We start from the raw sequence: 25,533 nt of genomic DNA on the forward strand, positions 1-25,533 counted from the left end.
TGGACTTACAGAATAATTACGAAAACTCAGTGTGGGGAGATGTAAACAAACCCGTATTTATTATTATTACTACTAGTATCATCATTATTATTATTATTATTATTATTATTATTATTATTATTATCATTATTATTAGGGAACACCTGTAACTGATAGATGTGACCAGCTTTCATCCGACATTACAGTGTAGTCAGCAACGATACATAGAGGTCAAGTTTGTTTATTATAATCACGTTTCAGAAGGCACCGTCGAAAATTCAGGGCTTGTCCATACCCTCGCGACTCAGTTCTGATAATATGGTCTTTGTAGTCACTGAAAATGAAATATATATAAAAAGACGTCATCGTACTGAAGAGGTCCCTATTTCTCTTTCGTTTCTTATCGCCCTCCTCGCCAGAAATCTCCAGGTATCCCCCACTGATTTTTTTTTTTCTAGATAATTTCCAGCCATCAGTTATTAATTTCTACTTCCAAATAATTTTAAGTTATCTTTGTTTCATTTCTGTATCCATATAATGTTAAGTATCTCCTTTCAATAATTTCTTGATAATTTATAAGTATTTGCCATCCAAGTCTATTTCTCTCTCTCTCTCTCTCTCTCTCTCTCTCTAATCTCTCATTTACTCATTCTACTTCTCCTATTTCCACATGCATTTCTCCCCAGCTCTCTTCTGTTTCTCACCATCGTTCTCTCACTTCTCTCATACCCACCACCATCTCTCATATCTCTCACTCTCCATAATCATCTCTCTCCTATCTCTCACTCTCCTGTAACCATCTCTCCTATCTCTCACTCTCTATAATCATCTCTCTCCTATCTCTCACTCTCCTGTAACCATCTCTCCTATCTCTCACTCCTCTCTTAATTTCCACATCAGTTCCTCCTAAACCGCCTTGCTTCCTTGACCATTTTCACTTTCATCTCTCCCGTCTCACCATTTCTCGTACTCTGGCATCTATCTCTCCCTATTTCTCGCATTCCGGCATTAGTATCTCCCTATCGCTGACCCATTCCCATCGCCAATCTCTCCCCCACGCGAGTACTCTTCCTTTGTGTCCCACCTTTATCGATTTTCTCTCCCAGCTCCTCTTTATCGCCTCTCTCTCTCTCTCTCTCTCTTTCTTTTTTTCCTCTCTTTTTTGTCCCTCTCTCTTTCTCACTCTCTTTCAGTCTTTGGTGGCGCAGATGAGGAAAGGTCTTTGTCACCTCGCTTGACCTCTGCTGGAACTTTGAGTCTCTCTCTCTCTCTCTCTCTCTCTCTCTCTCTCTCTCTCTCATTTTTATACACATATATACACAACCATATACCACTTCCGTATGTGGGTGTATAACTGGTCGTCTCCTCTGCCCGGTTATACATGCGTCCCACAGCTTCCCCCCCATTTCCAAAAGGTGGATGGCGGACTGCAGGAGAATGATATCTTCAGCCTGCAGTCCACTGGGTTCACGTCCGCATGAGGCTGGGGTTGCAACTACTACTAGTACTGATATTAATTCTGAACACTTCCCATCACAGTGAAATCACTACATACTTTTTTTTTCTTTAACTTTTCTTCTTTCCTTCTTTCTTTTCTAACTCTCTTTTTTCTCTTCAAGTGAAGGCAAAGCAGTCGGAGGGTCAGGAGGGTACGGAGAGAGCCCTGTGTTTTATTACCACTCGCTCAATCATTTCCCCCGCACTGCTTCTAATTTCGGTCTGACCCCATTCTCCTAACATCCCCCTCTCCCTCCCTCCCTTTCCATCCCCCACTCTTCCCTCACCCTCTTTTCCTAATTACCCTCCCCCACTTCACCTCGAGTCCCTAATCCCTCCCCCCTCCCCCCAGTCTTCATTTCTTCTGATCTAGTTCTCTCCTCCTCACTTCCCCCTTCCCCTTCTCCCCACTCCAGCCTCCCCATCTTCCCCCTCCTGTTTCCTCCCCAGCCTCCCTTCTTCCCTCCCCGTCACACCTCGATCATCACAGTTTACCTCCCCAACCCCCTCCTTAAACACTCATCCTCACTCTTCCTCCTTCCTCCCCCTCCCAACTCGATTCGTACCGGTATACTTCTCCCTCCTCTCCTCCCTTCCCCTCTCCTCCCAGTCCTCACCGAATCTTCACTCCGCTCTCACTACTCTCCCTTCCCAATCCCCTTCATCAGCCCCTCACTCCTCTTGTCTTCCTCTCCTTCACTCTTCAGTTCTCTCTCTCTCTCCTTTTCTCCCCTCCCATCCCCCCCTCACTCTCTTGTCTTCCCCTTTCATCCCCCTTCCCATCAGCAATCTCTCAATTCCTCCCTCTCCCCTCCGCTTAGCTTATAGACAAGGTATTATAGAATGTAACTTTTCCTTTTCAGTCTTTCCTATTAAATTTCCAAGTCAGTTTTTCCATGCTGCATGTTTTTTTTTTTTTCTTGCCAGTTTTAACTGGAGAGTTTGGAGGCGGGGGGAGCCTTCTTGCTTTACTATCCTTATCCTTCAGCATGTAGAATTAGATCTTGTATTCATACGGTAGTCTACTCTGTAACGAACAGCCTCGACAGGACCATAAGATCTGTTGCCGTTTGCTTTCCTTTGTACTCTTTTGTACTCATCAATCCCTCAGTCCCCCCATCTCATCAATCCCTCACTCTCCTTCTTCATCACCCTCACCCTCCCTAATCCCCACCCAGCACCCCAGGGGGAAGGGGGGCGTAAGAGTAGTGGGGACAATACAAAAATCGTTACCAGGGCCATCGGTGCTTGAGGGGGGGAGGGGTGCTTGAAGGGGGAGCGGGCGAGGGGTGAGGGGAAGGGAGGGGTGGGGTGCTTGAAGGGGGAGTGAGGGAGGGGAGGGGAGGGGAGAGGTGGAGCTGCTTGGAGGGGGAGATTGTGCTTGAAAGGGGGAGAGAGGGGGGGGGAAGTTCTTGTAGTGGGGAGGTGGTTTCTAGGAGATGAAGGGGGAGCTTGTTCTGGGGGAGAGAGAGAAGGGGGCTTGAGGAGGTAGAAGAGGAGGAAAGGTGCTTGGTTTGGAGGAAGGGAAGGGAAGAAGGAAGAAGAAGGGTAGAGAGGAAGGGAACGTACAAACATAAGAAAAGAGGATAAAAGCAGTAGGTCGGATGGTCCATGCAAGGAAGCTCCTATAAGAGGGGAAAGAAGAGTAGGGAGGTAAGGAAGGAAGATAAGGGAGGAAGGAAAGTATGAAGAAAGAGGGAAGACGAAGAAAAGTATGCAGGATGACTATAGAGACGATTTGAGACGGGAAAGAGGGACAAAATGGAAGGAGGAAAAAAAGTGAAGAGAAGAAAAGTGTAAGAGGGAAGGAAAGAAGGAAAAAAGGAAGGAAGGAAGGAAGGAAGAAAGGAAGGAAGGAGGGCGAAGAAGACTGGAGGAAGGAGAGAGATGAAGAGACGGAAAGAGGAATGAAAGAAATTAAAGAATATATAGGAAGAAGGGAGAGGGAAGAGAAAGGGAGGAATCCGTATGGGTGGTGACAAGCAGAACGGCCGAGAGGAGAGGTCCACTGATGAGATAGTGGGTGGGTGGAATAGGTGGGTGGGGTGGATGAGAAGAATGGGTGAAGTAGGTGGACAGAATGAGGCTGAGAAATAGAATGGGTGGGTGAGGTAGGTAGCTGGGATGATAAATGTGGCGTAGGTGGACGGGATGTGGTTGGTGGGTGGGAATGGGGGAATGCGACTGTAATCTAGTAATCTGTGGTTCGATCCCCAGCACAGCAGAGATGGATGAAAGTCAGTGGGTGAAGTGTTAAGGATGAAAAATGTAGTCAAGCTAGGTGGATGGAGTGGAGGCCTTAGGTGGAGCTGAAAGTGAATATATATAGTAAGTGTGGATGGGTTAAGTGGATGTAATGCATGTAGTTCTTGTACAAAATGGGTGGATGAAGACGCTGGAGAGGGAAAGTTAAGTGGAGCAGAAAGGGAATACTATAGACAGGCAATGTATATTAAGTGGACCTAATTAGTGTCGTTCATGTAGCAGGTGTGTGGATGAAGTAGGTGGAATATGTGGATGAAGTGGTTGGAATCGGTGGAGGTACTGAATGGAGCAATCAGGTGGGTAAATGAGATGGACAGGTGGGTATTTAAGGTGGGTGGGTGCAGGTGGAAGGCAGGTGGATTGTGTGTGGTGATGTGGTCTTAGGTGGGCCTGATTGTAGATAGATAGGTTTGTGAGATAGCTGGGAGGGTAGATAGGTGTTGGCTTTGTGTGTGTGTGTGTGTGTGTGTGTGTGTGTGTGTGTGTGTGTGTGTGTGTGTGTGTGTGTGTGTGTGTGTGTGTGTGAGGATAGTTGAGAATGGAGGTGGGTATGTGTGAAGGTAGGTAGGTGGGTAGGAGGTGAGGAAAGCAGGTGGACTGGTTGGTGTATGCAGGCTTCGGTGGGTGGGGGTTGGGGAGGCAAGTGGGTGGGGGCGGGTGGGGGTGGGGGGGCAAGGATCGTGAGGCGGGAGACAGATAAAGGGCCTTGAGACCGGACATCGTGAGTGGGTGTAGAATGGGTGGGGGGAGGGGGTGGAGAGAGGGGAAGGAGTGGGGATGAGTAAGAGGGGACTGGGATGGGTGGAAGGAGGAAGAAGTGGGGTGGAAAGGGAGTGGGATGGTAAAGTATGGAATAAGTGGGAAATGGGTGCAGGGTTAAGTGTATGAGTGAATGGGTGGTGGTGGAGGTGTAGGAAGGTGAGGAAGAGGTGTGAGAGAGAGAGAGTGAGGGGGACCAATGGGAAAATGGGTGAAAAATGGTTGGAACACGGGGGTGAAAAGTGTGTGTGTGTGTGTGTGTGTGTGTGTGTGTGTGTGTGTGTGTGTGTGTGTGTGTGTGTGTGTGTGTGTGTGTGTGTGTGTGTGTGTGTGTGTGTGTGTGTGTGTGTGTGTGTGTGTGTGTGTGTGTGTGTGTGTGTGTGTGTGTGTGTGTGTGTGTGTGATTGCATACGTTGGTGTGGAAATAATGTGTAATAAAGTGTGTAAAAATGGTGCGGTATAGCTGAAATCAGGGTGTTAGTTGCATGAATAAATGGGAATACGTAAGTGTGCGTGGAAAATGTAAACTAAATGCAAGTAGACAGATATAAATGAGGTGGAAAAAATGTATGAAGTGACAATGGATGAGTCTGGTAAGTGGGAAGGACGTAGGTGGGTGCTGGAGTTAGTTATAGGTGGGTAGGTGGGAGGGGTGGAGTGGACAGTGGTGAAATATACAAATAACGTGGGCGGAGGAAAATATACGTGGGTAGGGAATTGGTAGGTATGAAGAAACTGGTGGATGGGGAAGGAATGGGTAGAGGGAAGGAGTATATAGGTAGATAATTATTGGTAGAGGTAGTGGGTGGGCGGATGAAAGGAGGGTGCGAGGAAACTAAGTGGGTGTCAGAGTGGAAATGTAAGTGGGGGAGAAAGTTGGTGGCTGGATGATTATCTGAGAAGGGACAGAAGAAAACTAGTGGGTGGATTATAATATAAGTGGAAGTTATTGTGAGTCAGGGAATTGTGGAAAGAGGATGGAGAGAAAGAGAGAGAAGGTGGGTTCTGGAATGGGTGGGGACAAAATAGTATTTGGATGCTATTTTTGATGGGTTTGGGTGGAAATTATTGCTGTACAAGATAACGACTGGGTGAAAAGTGGACAGAGGAAGAGAGGGGAGAGGGTGAGTTCTGGTGTGGATTGGGTGGAAGGTGGTTGGCTGTTAGGGAGGAGAGAGGGTGGGATCTAGGATGGGTGGGCGGGATCTAGGCTGCAATTACACACAGTTACATAGAGACCACACGGACTAGATTCTATCTGGTCTTTTTTCATAGGTGGCCCGACCTTAATACGAGTATTTATACCAAAGGTTAATATCAAATTGCAGAGGATGAACATTTACAGAGCAAGAGGGTGGGATCTGTTGTGCATGAGTGAGAAGTGGATGGGCTGTTGGGTGGAGAGGGTGGGTGGGATTTAAGGTGGCGGGGTGGTGGGAAGTGGGCGGGGTCTAGGGTGGAGAAAGAGAGGGGGTGTGGGTGGGTGGGTGGGAAGTGGGTGGAGGTGGGCCGGATGTCTGCCAGTAAAGGACGTGCCCCCTCCCCCCTCCCCCGATAAAAACCTGAGTCATGGTGGGCGCTGTTACCCCTTCCCCCTTCCCCCCCCTACTATCCTACTCTCCTTCTATTCCCCTCTCCTCCCTCCTCTTCTCTCCTTCTACCCTCCTCCCCTCCTTCCTTCCGCCGCCATGCCCCTTCACGCTCCTTCTATGCTCGAGTCACGCTCATGGCTTCCCTTGTGTTAATATCTGTGTTCCCCAATATCCTTCTCTCTACATCCTCCTATTCCCCCTCTTTTTTTTCTCTCTCTCTTTTCCTTGAACACTGCCTTATGTACAGCGACGTCTTTTCATTTTAGTCTTGTTAGCTTCAGACGGTCCTGAGGAAAGAGTTTTTAGTGGAGTGAGTGAGAGTTATTCAGTCACGCTCCCAGTTCAGTAATGCCTTCGGGACTCGGATTCCTGTGCTCTTCCCTTCTCTGTCTCAGTATCCTTCCCCTACTGAGTCTTTTTCAGGACTATCAAAATTCGTGTTACTATGCTCTTCTCCTACTGGTATCACATATTCCAGTGTTTGCTCCTATACCAAATTCCTTCCAGTGCTCCTGTCTTACGTACCGATCCCTAAAATCTTCGTAATTACTAAATCCCTTGAGTACGAGACCTCTCCCTTGAGCACAGTAAAATATCCAGGCGGTAAGGAGAAGAAAAAAAAATAGTCGTACTATATTATGGTAACTGCTAATAAAGACAACTATTTCCCTGACCTCTTATCAACGCTCCATAGCTTCAGACTTGATGTTCAACTACATTTCTGTTCTACACTCTGCCCTCCACAACAGTAACAACGTAATATAAACAAACCAGTCCATCTCTCCATCATAATAACCATGTTTCCCACTAACACACAGGGTGGGAGAGTTTCAGAATCAGGAACAGGAAAGCTTAATAGCTGCAGAACTTCCAAAGAAAAGTAGAAATGCTGAAGAACCATAGAAAATTGCGTTCATTAAAATAAGTCGCACACACATCCATTCACCATCAAATCATTAGCAAATATCACTATGCATCTATCTTCTTTAGCCTCCATCTTTTCCTACTGTAAGAAAACGTATAATATTATTTACAGTCAGCTATCCTGACATCACATATACACTTGAAATAGCAGTACGAAGTAATGTAAATGGGTAGAAATATCATAGTAAAATTAGGGTAAGTAAAATCTTCAATCTCGACTTTTTAAGAATACCGGTTCATGAAGTTCTGGATTAACTCTTCCAGCTCGGTGACATTCCATTTCATTGTTGTCACGAACAGACGATTTCATTTAGCTACTGTAAGGAGACACGTCTCGAGCAAGGAGTTTAGATCAGTGTTCCCTCCAAAACTGAACAATATCGTCCAGAGATTGCAAGAAAAAATTAATATATACGTCATCCGATTGAAGGGGTTGATTTTGCACTGACGCCTTTCCCCTTCTTTACAGCACCATACATTCTGGTGAGTGAGGCAGTGTGTGTAAACTGCTGCTTGAACAGTTTTATGTTCAAATACACTTCACTGCAGAAACTTATGAAACACGCATTTTTTTTTTTTTTTTACTACCACAAATGTCACACTTTGGTCTCTGCATTCAGAAACAACAGCAACGGCAGCAACAGCAGCAACAACAACAACAATAATTCTTTAATAATCCTGTTTTATTTCCCAGCATCCTAAGTGATGCGGGCAAATCCAGAACCGAGAAGAGAAAAACACAACACTCAACACAACACCGAGATAATAGTAATAATAATAATAGTAATAATAATAATAATAATAATAATAATAATAATAATAGGATCAGATTTGATCGTACTCGTGCGTTGCGACTTTGACCTTCTACAGATTGCTCTTAAAATTGAACTACTTCATCCTTGCCTTACTCTTAACCCTTCCACCAAGTCTGGTCGAAATTGGATCAGAATTGTTTGAGCTGACTTTGCCCTGTGATTATGACGTTTCATCTTTCCCTGTGACTTTGAACTTTGACCGATAATTCTCAAATAGAAGGCCTCCGTTTTTGGCTTACTGTCAACCCCTCCCCCAAGTATGATGTAACTTGAATAAAAACTGTTGTAGCTGTCCCTGCTAGGTCAAACTTTGACCTTGCCCTGTGACCTTGGCTTTTGCCTTATTGTTCTCAAAAACAACAGGTTAGCCCAATGGCTGCTCCTCTATTCTTCGACTAAATCTGGTCGAAACTGCGAAAAAACGGGAGTTATTTCACACACACACACACACACACACACACACACACACACACACACACACACACACACACACACACACACACACACACACACACACACACACACACACACACACACAACGTTGAGTAAATACATAACACCCCACTTTCGTTTCGTAAGCACGAGTGTAATAACATTATCACATTATCCAAATAGCAAAGTTATCACTAAATAGGTTTGTTCATTTAATCCTCGCTGGTGTCAGACGATTTTTTCGGCCAAGGAGAGATGCCGTATTTCGTCTTTTCTTACTGCTACCACCTGGCGATTTTAGTCAGGTTTAGCGAGATTTTTAAAAGTGAAGGGACCAGCTGTAGTTTTCATTTGTCTTTACCTCCAAGACGCAGTTTATATTGCATTTTTCCCGTTATCACTCGATTTCATGCAGCCTTGGACAGACTTTCTGAAATGGAGGATTGAAATATGACCTTCGCAACCAAGGTCAGTCCCGAGTTGAATATAATCGTCTGGCGGTGCAAAAACTCCATACATGTAAAGTAAGTCATATGGTTGGTGGGACGGGAATAGAATCGTTCGGTGGTAATAATAATTTAATAGAAAATGGCGTCATTGTACGGAAGGGTTTAGCCAGCGAGGGAGGCTTAACCCCTTCAGACAGAGAACGTCATTTCTACGCCTTATTCTTGCCATCATCAGACGATTTTATTCAGGTTACATATATACATTTTTTTTTCGAACCGTGAGTGGTTACATGCAGCTTCTATTATTCCCTTTAGTACGAGATCCTTTCTAAGCTGCATCAAATCGTACGTGGATAGCAAGAATAAGTTAATCAAATAAATAAATAAATAAATAAAAGATCTCACCAAACTGCAAGAGACTGGTAACTATACAGGGATAACATTAACAAATTTACCACTTATTCCCAATTGACATAAGGCTAATCACTTGAGTAACCCCTCCCAAATAATTAACCTGTGTGTGTACCTGAGCAGACAACTCATTTGCATATGCTCCTCCCTCCCCTACCTTCCCTTCTCCCTTCTCTCTTTTTACCCCCCTCTCTTTCTTTCTCTCTCTCTCTCTCTCTCTCTCTCTCTTCCATTTTTTCTAGCCTTCTTTCCTCTATATCATTATATTCGTCAATTTCTTCTAATTCATTAAAACTCTCCCCTCACCCTACCTCCTCTCTCTCTCTCTCTCTCTCTCTCTACGTACCCATTACCACCCCTCCCTCCCCTACACCTCAGACCATTACATCATATCTGTACTCTTAGACCCCCTTCCCTCCCTCCGTCCCCCTCCCTTACACCTTGCCTCCCCACTTCCCCCTTTTCTCACGCCCTCCCTCCACCCCACCCACCTTGAACCCTTTTCCTTCCCTTTCTTCTTACCCTTTTCTTGCTCCTTTCTAATACCTCTCTTTATCATAACTATCTACCTCTATGTTTTCCCTCTTTTTCTTGTGACTTTATTTTCTTCCCTTATCCTGTTACCTCACCCCCTCTCGTCTGTCTGTCTGTCTGTCTGTCCGTCTCTCTCTCTCTCTCTCTCTCTCTCTCTCTCTCTCTCTCTCTCTCTCTCCGTATCCCCAAACTTTCCTCATGACATCATCATTATTTCCCTTCTTATCCTATTCAATCATTTTTCCTCTTATCGTTTCCCTTCTGTCTAAATACCATCTAACCTTTTCCTTATCTTCTTTATCTTTCACTATTTTCCTTCCCCCTTTATCCTCCTCCCTTTATATCTTTCATCTTAACTCCTCCCCTCCCCTTCTTCCCCCCATCTCTCCCCATCCCCCTACTCCTCCCCCCCTCACCGTTCCAGTGTTTCAAAATGTTTCGTTCTCCTCCTGCCGCTTCTGCCTGTTTCACTTAGTTTCGTTCGGTCCAGCTGTTAGGTCTGTATCTTTTTGCGAAGTTTGGAATGAGAAGGTTTTAAAGAATTATGGGCAAAAACTATTAACACGGGGAGTTGTGGTGCTCGGATCTCTCTCTCTCTCTCTCTCTCTCTCCGCACCAAGTTTGGGTAGTGTTGTGATTGTAATAAGTTGCCCTCCCCCCAGCTCCCACCACCTCTCCCCTCTCCCTCCCGGTCCTTCCCCTCTCGCTTGTTGCACACAGGCACGTGGTTGGAACAGCACGCACGCGCACACACACACACACACACACACACACACACACACACACACACACACACACACACACACACACATGCAACACAGGTACAATGAAAACATACATACATACATATATATTTATGCAAGAGACACACTAAAAAAAAGAAACACATGCACAAACACTCTTATATAGACATAAAATTGCAGATATTCCACCAACATGTAAACACACACACACACACACACACACACACACACACACACACACACACACACACACACACACAGTCATAACAACCACAAACAACCAAGTTACTATCGTCTATAAACACTTGTGGATAACGAAATAGCTTAGGTTCTATAAATACATATACAGAGATAAGATGGATGAGATTAATATACACACGATACTCTTATTTGTACGCACATGGAGAACGCACATGGCACGTCGTACGCACAAACAAACAAACAAGAAGGAATGCAAGGAGATACCATACCTAACACACACACACACACACACACACACACACACACACACACTAGTACAAAGATTAATGTACACAGCTAAACGCAGCTAATTACCGGTATGGGTACACAAACAGAAAAGCACAGAAATGAGTTCACACAGACAGAAAAATAAAAGTAAATTGTACACACAGACATGAACCACTAGGGTGTACAGATAAAATGGGAGACAGAAATGCACAGGAATTATGACATGTGGCGTCGGAATGTACAGAATAGTAGAAAGTACACACAAAAGCAAATGCATAGGGGCATCAGTGCACATAAACGGTACACATACACAGGAACGAAGAGTAATATATACACAGGGATAAATGTACAGAAATAGTAATGCTTATAAAGACAACAGATCAAAACAAACAGTAAGAAGTACTCACAAAATAAAGTACGTACAGGCATAAAAGTACACACACACACACACACACACACACACACACACACACACACACACCTCGTCGTTCATGTGCTAATTACTTTCTGTGCCGACCCTTTGTTTACCCTGCCTGCACTGTGTTTATCCCCTGCCTGTTAAACATTCACCGTCTCGCCATACTTAACGCTCTCTTATTTACTACCAGACTTTCACTAGCTTGTGTTACAGTTTTTTATTAGGCTGGGTTTTTGGTTAGCATGCAGTTATAAATGGATGTGGTGGTGGTGGTGGTGGCGGCGGCGGCGGCGGTGGTCGAGGTGGTGGTGGTGGCGATATTTTCCTGTTGTTTGTGTTAGTAGTGTTAATGATGATGTTTGTTCAGTATGGTACTGTTTTCATCTTAGGGATATCTTAAAGCCTGTTACTTTTGTTAACAATATAACTATCTTATTATTTTTACGAATGATTAAGGGAAAAGATCCTGACAATGAAATAGCAAAAACAATGATGATGATGATGTATAGCGGTATATTTACCTATAGAGTAGGATGATTTTTTTTTTTTTTTTTTTTTGGCTACTACCATAGGACTTCATTTAGCTGATGTGGCAAGTGGGTGTTGAGTTACAAAAAATTCTCTGTGCTGACATACGGTACATTTCATTGTATTTGCACGTACCGCTACTGTTACGCAACGCTTTCAATGTCTGACGCTTACGGTGAATTGCGTTTGTACTCGCTTTCACTAGCCTTTGTTAGTCACTTCACCTCGATGAAGTGTTCTTCATTCTGTTCTTGCTACCTCTAGACGATTTTCTTAAGCATTGGAGAGATCATTCGGTAGTGTCGGAGTTAAGGATAGCTTACCAAAACCCCTTCACGACCTGACGTCTCTCCCTAAGCTGAATAAAATCGTCTAAAGGTAGCTTGAATAAAAAATACATCACACAACTGAAGGGGTTAACGATGCTTTTCAGTGATTACGTTCATTACTTCCTATGTAACTTTGTACGTAAACATACCCAGTAATTAGTACACAAGGAAACACGTAACTTATAGATAAATTTGGAGTTAATGATGGCGTCCGAGGCAAAAGTTTAGATCGCATAAAGTTTGGAGTAATGACCGTATTAATCCCTGAATATGCTCTATAAAGAATGCTAATAAATTTATCCACGTTTATGTTTTCACTGTAATATTTGTGACCACTAAAGACTAGGAGTTTACCAAAATATATAAGAATCATGCTTCTATCGACTACGAAACGGCAATATAAACAACTAGGTAAACAAGAGGTACTGACACGTTTATAAAAAAAAAAAAAATCCGCAAAGCAAGAGCTATATTAATAAGTAAACAAGATGTATTTGCGAGTTTATTAAAAAAAAAAATCCAGAAAAGAAATCTTCCATCCAATAGCAATTAAAAAAAAAAAAAGATGTACAGGAAATTACGAGTTGCTGAAGGCAGGAGCGTCGGCAAATGCTCGTCTATCAGGCAGGTTAATATGTAAACAAACAGTAAGTTGTGTAGCTACCAGGGTACGGGTTAAAGGAACTGGCGTATACGAGACGGCCAGTGTGTGTGTGTGTGTGTGTGTGTGTGTGTGTGTGTGTGTGTGTGTGTGTGTGTGTGTGTGTGTGTGTGTGTGTGTGTGTGTGTGTGTGTGTGAGTGCGTGAGAACAAGATGAAGAGATGTGTGTGCGGTGGGGTGTGGCTATGTCTGAATGTAAGATGTGGATTTATCTGAGTGTGAGATGAAGTGTGGATGAGAATGATAACCTGATGTGAGGTATGGCAAGGCGAGGTGTGAGTGTGAGGTGTGTCGATGATGAGGGGTGGGTGTGAGGTGTGGATTAAGGTATGAAGTGTGGATTTAATTGTAAGGGATTTGAGTGTGAGCCGAGGTACGGATTTGAGTGTGAGCCGAGGTACGGATTTGAGGGTGAGGTGAGGTGTACGGTAGTATTAAGAGTGAGGTGAGGTGCAGCATTAAGCGTGAGGTGTGTAACAGCTGCTTAAAGATGGGATTATTAAAGCCCATTTGTGTGTGTGTGTGTGTGTGTGTGAAACTGGCGATGGCATTATTATATCTTTTCTACCTCCAGACGATTTTATTTAGCACTGATATCTCTCGCTGTGAAGAGGTTAACGAAGGCTGCATCTAACACTCATTTCGAAAAGTCGCTCCAAAAACTGAATAACATCAACGGTCGGTAGCATGAGTACGAATGACGTCACTGAATTCAAGGGGTTAAGGTGAATCCAAGCTATAGGGTGTAGGCAGGAATACAGCATAGAATGAGTACAAAAAAATGCTGGGTACAAAACGGTGAGTTCAAGAGTGAACAGGTGCGAGTGAATAAGTGACAGTGAATGGATACGAGTGGTCAACGAACAAGTGAAATAGTGCATGTGATAGTGTGAATAAATGCAAGAGTAAATGAACACGAGAGTGGATGAGTGTAAGAGTGAATGATTGTGAAAGTGAATGAGTGCGAGCGTGAATCAGTGCGAGGATGAATGATTGTGAGTGAATGATTACTAAAGAGAATGAGTGTGAGGGTGAATGAATGCAATTGTAAATGAGTGTGAAAGTGAATGTGTGCGAGAGTGAATGAGTGCAAGTAAATGAGTGCAGGAGTGAACCAGTACAAGGCTGAATTAGTGCAACAGCGAATTCGTGCGAGACTAAATGGGTGTGAAAGAGTGCAAGGGCGAATGAGTTCGAGAGTGACAGCAAGAGTGAACGAGAGCGAGCGCGAGGTGAGTATGAGCGTGAGGTAAGCACAGATGGCGTGATAAATGAGTGCAGGCGTGAGAGAGGAGTGCGTGTGAGGCGTTGAGTGCGTTTGTGGGAGCTTGAACTGCGTTCAGACAGAGTACAAGCGTTGAATGCAGGCGTGGGTGAGTACAAGTGTTGCGTGCAGGCGTGGGGTGACTCAAGAGTTGAGTGAGGGACTGGCTGGGTACAAACGCTGAGTGTGGACATGAACCGAGTACAAACGTTGGGTGCGGCCATGAGGTGAGTACATACTTTGAGTGTCAGCGTGGAGTGAGTGAAAAGGTTGAATATGAACATGGATTGAGTACAAACGTTGTATATGGGGGTGTGGTGAATACAAACGGTAATTGTAAATGTGGAATGAATACAAAACAAAAGTCTGTGCATGAAGAACACAGGAGAGGAGTATGGGTGGAAAATGAACAGGAACGAACAACCTGAAATTAGAATACAAGAAGTATGAACATGAATACAAAAGGGGTATGGGCAACAGCTGAGTACAACGGGTGAAGGAGCGACCGTGGATAAAGTAAAATGAGTTCATATGTTGAATGTAGAGGTGAGTACAATATTCAATATGAGAATGGGCAAGAATTCAATACAGAAGAGATGCGTACAAGTATGGACAAGACCTGAGTACAAGGGATGAAGTAACGAGAAGGAAGTGAAAAGAAAAGAAGAGCACGGCAGTGAAATGAGTACACAAGAAGAATATACGCAAGAGCTGAATACAAAATCAGTGAATACAAGCCGAGTATGGGCGTGAGGTGAGTGGAAGGAGCGTGTGGTGTAAAGGTGAAGGCGATAATAAGTACAAGAAAACAGTATGAGCAAAACCTGACTGCAAAACAGGTAAATGCAGTATAAGAGTATCGGCAAGAGGTGAACACAAAAATCAGTGAATCCAAGGAAGGAGCATGGGTGTGAGGTGAGTAGCAGGAGCGTGTGTGGTGGTGGTGGAGGTGGTGGTGGCTGTGGTAGAAGGGCCTGTGTTTTGCGAGCAGCGTATCCGGTATCACGGACGCCGCTAAAAAATGACTGCGATTTCCGTCCACTTTTATCGACGATGTTATAAGGCGGCTGGCCGACGGGTTCTCCACGCGAGGTAACCTGCACACTCACTGGATACACATTTAACCAACTTTGTCCCGGAGTCTGACCGGCCCTGACTGAGATTTTCGTCCACTTTTATCGATGATGCTTATAAGGCGGCTGGTGTATGGATTCTCCACGTAAGGTACATACACACGCACTACTTTATATACAAACTTTCAACATGAAAAACTTCGTCCAACACTCTGACCGGTTCTTCGCATTCACTTTATACTTTCGGTAATAATTCCTTCACTCCCATGTTGTATTTACTTTAGTTTAGTTTAGTTCAATTCTGCTGCCTTCCGACGCTTTAGTTCATCTTAGGGAAGAGTTACAGCTCTGGAGGATACTTGTTCTGTCACTATAAATGATTTCTCCAAGCTTAAAGTGGTCTGGAGGTAGTAAGAATAAACTAAATAATAAGTCATCGGACTGATGGTGTTACCAAATTTCGTCCATCAGTCTGACTCCTTCGATTTTCAGGCAGATCAGACTCTTGGACAAAGTCTGAGTCCTCCGTGTCCCTGTCCGCCCTGCAGTACGGTACAATTGGGGACCTGAATGTGAATCTGACTGTTGTGTGCCGTATTCGAGGGAAAGACTGACTTGGTAAAAACTGATTGCCTTCCTGACCGTCGTGTAGTCGATAAGTATTAATCCTAAGCTTTCTTTTAACCCCTTCAGTCTGATGACACATTTCATATTTAATTCTTGCTACCACCAGAAATTATTATTCAATTTGGAAAGCGCTTCCGTCAGTTAAGGTACCGGTATTGATGATGATTTTATATCTAACCCATCCATTTTAAAAGTCTATCCAAAGATGAATAACATCGGCTGAGATGCAAAATAAAATATAATTCTCACAAGAGTGAGGAGGTTAAAGATTAAACAACACTTACAGGTAACGTTATAATTATCAGGTGCAAGTTAGGACTGCGATTCCTTTGTCGCTATATAATTGTTCAGATTGGTTGATTGGATTTGGATTAAAAAAAAAAAAGGCTCAAAGAACATCAGAGAATACCGGCCATGAAACTTATTTTTGCATACTTATTATTTGTGTTTACTTCGTCCTTCCTTTATAACATTAACTTTGATTATTACGACAATTTGTTTCATGCATTATTTCGGTCAAACAGTATGAAATTATTAGCCCCTTCCATCAGGTAAATACAATTCTGTCATAGTAACAGGATATTATTGTGGACTAGCTTTTTATGGAATGATAAAATTACGGTATACCATAAACAACTGACTGAAAACGAACACTGGATATTAGGCTATAGATTAGTTGTTTGAGGGACAGCATAACTCATTACTTCTTTACAAAGATGAATTCTTTATTAAATTCTTGCTACCTTCAGACGATTTTATTCACATCTAGAACTGGAGGAGTTTGGTACAGACTTGATTAACTCCTTCACTATTTGCGGGCTCTTCCAAACTTAAAAAAAAAAAAAAAAATGTAGCAGCAGCAAGAATAAAACAAGGAACGCGTTACCATGTTGAAGGGACCAAGAAGACACAATGCTACAGGGGACACCTTGCACCGCACCTCAGTAACAGCGCTACTGTTATGGCAATGACGCTTTTACTTTTATTCCCACCGATACTTGGGATTTTATTTTTTTCTAACCTGACGAAGATTCCTAATTTCTTCAAGCTTAGTTGATAACCAAGTGGAGTTAGATTAGAGGGTCAATTTGAATAGTGACCAAGGAGATTTATTTCAACCTCGTATCTAGAGGCTACTGAATGTCATGCAACCACAATTCACGATGGTTCGCAGAGAGCACCATATTAGCTAAGTATATATTTTACAGAAGTAATTAACATGACGAGCGCTGGTGTCAATACAGCACTGTTTTTACAAGCGTCACTGCAACTGCATGTTTTCACCTGACAGAACTAGGCCATTCCCACAACTTGAATACTAAATCCATGAAGTCGTGGCAGCAGGAAATACGATTAGCCTTGGATATGAGGTGAATGTGTGTTCTTGGTATCTAATGAAATCCAACCTCCAATCTAACAACACTGAACCATCGATTAAGCTGAAAGGGGTTAAGAATGTTTGTCAAGTAATAAAAAACACGCTCAAGTAACGGGATTGGGTTGGTGTTGATTTTGCTCCGAACATTAAAGCTGAGAGTAAAGAAGGTGGAGGGTGCTTTTAAATTCGAGTCTTTCCTGAACTGAATAAAATCGCCACGGTATTTTTCATAACCAAATAATTAAAGAATGACGTTACCATACTGAAGGGGTTAAGACCACATTCACTGGTACAATTTAAAAGTTTCATCTCATACATCAGTACAAACACCATTCAGCCATCGTTATGTCTTAACACCACCACCATTAGGAACGCTTATCTATCACCATCTCAAACAAAACACCACCACTAACACCACCATCAGCAACACCAACACCATCACCACTACTATCACCACTTGCACTACCATTTACCACAAACAATGTCACCTCCAGCAGTATATACTGATACCACTGAAAATAAATGACAAAACTATCACCTCTGCCACAAAATGACACCATTAATAATACCACCACTACCACCATTTATATAATATCGTGAAAACATCATTTACAACAACGCTTCTACCACTGAACGTAGTATCACCACCTCCACAATAAACACCACTTACTTTTCACCACAGAATAACACAATAACCGGTACTGAACTCAATAACATCGTGTGCACAATAAACACCAATTACTTATTACCACATAATAACACCTTATCCACAGATTAATCTAGTATAATCACCTGTTGAAATGACACCAGTTACCATCACTTCCCTATCATCAATATTACCACAAAATCACACCATAGCAATCCTGAGCACAGTACCATCACCTGAGCAATTAAGAGAAAAACATCAGTTAGTTATCCTCAATATTACCACAAAATAACACCATTACTATCACTCACGTACAGTGAATGCACCATCATCCCCGTCACTGCAACAAATAGGCTATCACCACTAATACCACTAACACCAGTAACATCACTATACTACACTTAACATGCCACTATCACAAGCAAAGATAACACTACCAGCACACTTAACATACCATCGTCACTAATACAGATAACACCACAAGCACCAGTTATACATCACCGCCACCACCATCACTATCACTAATAACACAACTACCATTACTTAACATGCCATCATTATTAGCACAAACATCACTAACACCTATGCCAACAAACACAACACCACTATCACCAATGGCAAAATAATCAAGGCTGCCAGCACTTGTAACATCACCAAAGCTATCTGTACATTAACTTTAATAGCACATCATTAACACCATTGCATATGTTATACCACTAGCGTCACAAAATAACACCACTATCACAACATATCAGTATCATCAGCACAGGTAACACTAATAACACGAGTTCCACATTAATATCACGACTACCACACATAACACCAGTAACACGCATCATTATTACCAATACCAGTAGCATCACTAATACTTATTTATAATACCATTACAACCGCTTAACAACTAACACCACTATCGCAGCTTAAATTAATCAGGCTACTCATATTAGCATATCATCGCCATTAACACAAGTAACACCACTTATCACCACGTATCTTTAGCATTATAACACCATTACCAACACCAGTAATTCATATATCACCATTTACATAAACTAACACCTCTGGTAGCCTGTGATGTTACTGACACCATCGTCACTTAACACCAGTATCACCAATATCACCACCATGACTAAAACCACTATCACCACCACCACTATCACCACCACCACTGACGTCAGCAGCACCACTTACATAGCACCATCACTAGCACTTTTAACATCAAATTGATCACCATATTAACACCATTACCATCATTTATACGGCACCATTCCTGACACCAATAGGGCCACTTACATATCACCACCACTGCCCTTATCACTGCTAACAATAACAGTACTTGGAACACTCAGCACCCTCTTCATTGCACTGAAGATTAAAGCGCACAGACAAAGCAATTTAGCACCATTACTAACACACATCTGACACCACTATAAACACAAAATCAACCCTTTCAGTACGTTGCATTTATATTCTTTCATCAAAACACTATAGTAAAGTGCTTGGTAGGAGCAAGATAATAATTACAACCGGAAATTGGACATGGGGACATCTCGTAATGAAGGGGTAAGATGTCCTTGAATTGGTGTTGTCTTTAATAAACTTCATCCTTACTACCGCCTAATGATTTTACTCAGTTATTGGGGAAAAGAAATTACCGACAGCAACCATTACCCTCCAATATACGATGTTGTCTATTAGATCTCTCTCTCTCTCTCTCTCTCTCTCTCTCTCTCTCTCTCTCTCTTTCTTTTGCAACCACCACTAGAAATATTAATTTTGAGGAAGACGTCTCTGGGGCTGACACCACCGGCATGTTACGTTATTAACAGATAAAGTGCTAACAGCTCGAGAATAAATGCACTGATTAACACGTGCATTTCAAGTTTTACAGCAAACATACACAGTGCTGAACTTTTAGTAACTTCTGTGAGAGACGAGCACTGAATTTTTTGTAACTTCTCTGAGGCACGACATTTAGACCAACACTAACATGAAGTCCAAGGTTACTACCGTGGCTTCCAACCCCTATGACATCAATTCCAGGAACAATATGTCAGTTCTAATACTTAAAAAAAATTATATATATTCCGAGATGACCCATACCAAAGCCAAGATAACCGATTTCAATGATTACGAGCGCTAGTTCTAATTCTAGGGCAGCCCCATTAATTCAAGGGACGGTAACCACTAATTCTATATTGCAACGCTGCTTAGTTCAGTTCTAACACTACTAATTCCAATGACATCACCTTAAACAACCACAAGACCTGCTTTAGGGGACACAAAACCTTGATAATGTGGTGTAGTAGTAGTAGAACTTAAGCAATAAAGAAAACAACCAGAGGAAAGGAAATAAATTTATCCTGTCATTACGAGTATTTTAGAAACAAATAAAAACTACGTGGCAGCAGCGCAGCAGCAGTAGTAGTAGCTGTAGTAGTAGTAGTAGTAGTATAGTAGTAGTAGTAGTAGTATAGTAGTAGTAGTAGTAACACGTGGCTCATACACAAACATACCCTAAACGCTCTCACACACACACATACACACACACACACACACACACACACACACACACACGCACACGCACACATACACACGCGCGTATACATAAGCTTTAAAGTAATAATAGCGAAATAGTAGGCGTTCACACAGCACCTCCCGTACTACACCGTGTGTGTGTGTGTGTGTGTGTGTGTGTGTGTGTGTGCATGTATTGCTCTCCGTAGTGTGTGCGAACCTTCGTAACACACACGTACACGCTTACACACACACACACACACACACACACACACACACACACACACACACACACACACACACACACACACACACACAGAGTTCGGTATAATTCACCTCACTATGGAAATTGACGTAGAGACATAACGAGGCTCAGAAGGGAGGAAACAGAAACTGGTTATTTATTTACAAACCCAATAATTCCAGTTGGGGAGTTTTTCGTAAATTATTCCGTATTGTGGATAATTTACGGATAGGGCGTAATTATATGCGGGAAAATCAGGGAAGAGTGAATATTTAATACACTTTGCTTATGTAACTTTTGAGCACGCACGCACGCACACGCACGCACGCGCGCACACACACACACACACACACACACACACACACACACACACACACACACCAGGAATGATGCTATAATTTACCAGTGGATGTTTACTAGGAGTGTAGGGATGAAAAATAAATACAGTCACTAATATATCCACAGAACAGTACCCACAGAAAATTGCATAACTTCAAAATGTAAGGTATGTCGATGAAAAGCCAAACAAGAGATTATGTCGAGTTTAGGGTCGTATTTTATGAGGGTCTGGAAAGTTCGCAACACGTACTTCCTTGCGATTTATTATGCACATTACACCCGAATATCCACTCGCAAGTCACTGTTTCGATATGAAAATGGTATAAATAACATAAGGGAACAGCAGTGTGTAACGTGAAATAAATCGCCAAGGGAGAGGTGTTACTACGCCTCTCTTATACGACTTGTTATTGAAGATGAGGAAAATAAACATTCCAGTCTTAAGCTTCTATTTAAGACACATTAGTAAGTTTATTTGTTTCGCCCTGATGTAAGCGCCGCAGATAATTCACAAGGTAGATAAAAATATGGCTTACCAACATTACCAAATATTCCTAAACATGAAAATAATCATAGCCGAACCTCTTCGCTGAACTCTGCGACGAGTTAACTTCGTGACGATGGTAAACTTGAACACAAATGACATACAAGAAGGTAGAGGGATATAAGCCCATCAACATAACTAAACATTCGTTAAAGTGAACATAAACATTCCTGTCTCAAACCACTCCACAAGACGTACAGATGAGTTAATTCTGTTTCCCTGTGATGCAAGTGATGTTACTGCTTGACTACAATGACTTTTTTCCTTAGCTTATTCTTTTTGCGACAAAGCAATTTTAGGCAGGTTAGGAAAGCAACCTATAGTGAATGGGGTTAATTAAAGCTAATACTTAAGCCCTGCAGTCCGTAAGGTTTCTACTGAGCTGAACAATATCATCAACGGCTATCACGACTGAACTGAAGAAGCATGTGACTGGGTTCAAGAGGTTAAGACTGATAAACATTATTTTAAACACCAATAAACATAAGAACAAACACCTCAGCCTTAACCCTCCACACATGCCGCACGGGTATGTTAATGTGAGCGACACATGTACAACTACCGTCAGAAATCCTTTAACACGTCTTGGGGTTCAAGGATTGTGAATCGAGACTGCAAGCCTTCCAACTCGCATTTATTTCTGTTTAGTTTTGCAAGAAATTTATAAAGTCTGACACAGTTTCGGTACAACGTTAAATAGCCACGTGCCGTGACTGGAGCACAAAAGTTGTAAACAAAATAACACAAAAAATACACAGTAACTAAGACATACCGAAGTTTAAAAAAAAAAAAAAAATCAGCATTACCTTGGCATTCACAACTTAGGGATATTATGTCACAGAGTTCCGTACTGGAAGCGACTCTGCAATAGATCGTGTTCTCGCTGGTTCTGGAAGGTCCCTGGTACAGATATATATGGTCAAGTCCTTCCAGTCCGCCTGAATTACCGGTTAGTTTAGCACCTAACCTCAATAGTGTCTGGCGCAGTTTCCAGGCAGCGTAAAAGACATATTCACAGCAAATATTTCTTTCCGCATACGACGTGGTAACGCTGTCTTGTATGGTATTTATGCAGACCATACCAACATTAATCTTTTCAACCCGGTGACCTGCTATGTTGATTTATTTTTGCTGTTTCCAGGCGAAAGAAATAAATACGAAAACATAAAGGTATCCCTACTTAACACCTACATATCACCATAAAAAAACAAATATACTTTATAACATGAAAGAGTGGAGCACGCATACACGTCTCACTAGCACCCATGAGAATGAATAAAAAAAAAAAAAAAAATCTTTCTACATTTACTTTTCGGACAAAATCTGATTTTCAAGGACCCCCCCTCCCCCAAAAAAATATGTTATTGCGAAAGGAACAACACAAGTTTTGCTTATACTGTATACAAACAAAGAAGTTAACAAATAAAAAATATGCGATCTAACATTAGCAACCTACCCCATAAAAATATATATATATATATATATATATATATATATATATATATTTTTTTTTGTCCTTAGAGGAATGGCTCAACTTTTCGCTAACACAGTACAGGGAATGCATTACGACGTATGAACATCTGTTACATGTACAGTACATGTTGCTAAAAATAAGCAAGTAATAAAAAAATACGAGTATGTGACCGCGTTACCATGGGGATAATGGCGCAGATTTAGGCCGTTTTCAAAATGATTTGAAATTTCGTAGCGCCTCTTGTTCAGCGATTTACTATGCTTATTTCACCCAATTATCCTCTTGGTATGTCCCTGATACCATCAAGGCCGATATCAGAACGACATGAGCAGAGAATGTTAAGATGCAATATACAAAAATAAATCGCTGAAGAAGAGGTGCTACGAAACCACCTGTGCCACCTATAATACACCACTTCTAGGTCCGGCAGACACCTAGAAGAGGCCCTGACACATCCCCACTCGGTAATTATAGAACGAAAAAGAACACATGAAACTGCTCCTACGATAATACCGACAACTTGATAAAAAAGTGTTAATTTACGTGAAACTTACCTTCAGGGGGACGACTCAGTACGATAACATCATAACAAAAGCACAAATATCCCTCCACTCTAATTCACATAAAAAAAAGAAACTTATTTCATGTTTTTGTGTTACTGTGGGCAGAGCGATGTATATATGTAAGCAGAACACACACACACACACACACACACACACACACACACACACACACACACACACACAACGTTAGATTCTTCTTTAAGAATGCACATCTAGATTAAAAAAAATAGATAAGCAACGCACTGGAAGTAACTGATAGAACATACAAGTGCCTACCTTAACATTTACGTCATGCTAACACACACACACACACACGGTAATTTATGCGCTAGCGTTACCGCGAGAAAGGCAACGCACAGTAAACTGTGTAATAAACAGAACACATAATAAAAAAGTAACACCTCTAGTTTAGCGTTAACAGCCTGGACACACACACACACACACACACACACACACACACACACACACACACACACACACACACACACACCACACGCGCGCGCGCGCGCAACGTTAATTCAGGTTTTAGTATTCCCTAGTGGATGGAAACTAATTTAAGATTTAGTATTCCCCTGAGTGGATGGACGGTAGTGAGCAGCACCAGTAACATAACAGATTCTCCAAATACTCAGTCACAATCCTGTTCCACCATTCACAGTTTCACGTGCTACTAATAACTATTAAAAAAAAAAAAAGTTGGTTTATGTCCAATTATTACCATACGGAGAACGATGGAAGAAGACATACAAGAAAAAAAAAGCACTAACAATTAACATTCCCATTTTAACATTCATAACTACACGACGATAAAAATTAGTGCCCTACGTTGAATTAGTGCCACACGGGTGCGACGCCTGTGAGAGGGATGTGTGGAAATAAACACAATAATCACAATCTTATTTCAGCAATGAAAATGCCACAAATCGCTAGACAATAAATAAATAAACAAATAAACATGCTTTGTGTTGAAATAGTACCATGAGGTGAGTGACGCATGGAAGACATACGAATAAAGGAATATTCACAAACGCACACAATCCTAGCTCAACATCAGCAGTTTCACATATCGATAAAGATGAAAAATAAAACGTGTATTAGTTGACGTATTGTGAAGGCCGCGATGTACAGACGTGTTTGTAAAGAAGGTAAGAAGATTCCGGAGCCCACACCGACAATTCCACATATCGCTAAAAACTAAAGGAATGAAGTTGGTCTGCGTTGAATTATTACTGAGGAAGGAGTGATGTTTGTACCAGGGATGTCCGGGCAAAGAAACTAACACATAATAACTAAAATAATCATATTCACAGTTCAACATTCACAACTCCACATATCACTATAAAAAATCTAGGTTGAAATATTATCGTGTGAAGAGAGAATTTGTAAGATGTCAAAAAAAAAAAAAAAAAAACGCACAAAAGCACCAAACACACCGTTATAACCCATTTCACATTCACAGTTCCACATATCGCGAAAAATAAAAAAAATAAAAGTTGATCAACGTTGAATTACTGCCTTCTGGGGAGAGACATTTGTAAGAAACGAGTGTCAAAAAACACAAACACCAAATACACAATTATAACCCATTAAACATTCACAGTTACACATCTCGCTAAAAAGAACTGAAAAATAAAAGTTGGTCTGGGTTGAATTATTACCGTGAGGGGAGCGACGCTAGCTAGGGTGAGGAGGGGACGCAGCAAGCGGAGGAGGTGGGTTGGTTCGGCTTCCACTGAGGGTAAAGCGGAGACTGGGGACCCCGCCAGCCGAGGTGAGGGGGGGAGGGGGAGGGGCAGAGTGGAGGGGAGGAGGGGATGGGAAGGAGTGGGGGGGGAGGCAGCGGGGACAGCAGCGGGTGGGGACAACACGGAGTCTCTCTTGTCCAGACACCATACGAGAGCACGCCGGAAATGGTGCGGGGGTGGTCGGTGGGGTAGGAGAGGGGGACTTTCGGGGGAACTAGGAACTTTCAGGGGACTTGTGGGGGAACTTGGGGATTATGGAGGAGGTCGGGGACGATGGTGACGGGGATGTTCTGGGGGGGGGGGATATGGGGAAGT

The 25,533-nt window shown here is 42.4% G+C and overlaps 1 protein-coding gene across 2 annotated transcripts in view; it reads right to left on the minus strand.

Moving 5' to 3' along the window:
* LOC145414266 (uncharacterized) overlaps positions 1-25,206 on the minus strand; it is a 147,585-nt gene extending 122,379 nt beyond the window's left edge. For both annotated transcript variants that reach the window (XM_080283867.1, XM_080283870.1), the window contains exon 1: positions 25,132-25,206. The gene's annotated coding sequence lies outside the window, so the exon portion shown is untranslated. The remainder of the gene's footprint in view (positions 1-25,131) is intronic.
* Between the last annotated feature and the right edge of the window lie 327 nt (positions 25,207-25,533).

The sequence above is a fragment of the Coenobita brevimanus genome, chromosome 98, assembly GCF_032717465.1.
Source record: "Coenobita brevimanus isolate Jiangsu-jjx chromosome 98, ASM3271746v2, whole genome shotgun sequence".
Classification (NCBI taxonomy): Eukaryota; Metazoa; Arthropoda; class Malacostraca; order Decapoda; family Coenobitidae; genus Coenobita; species Coenobita brevimanus.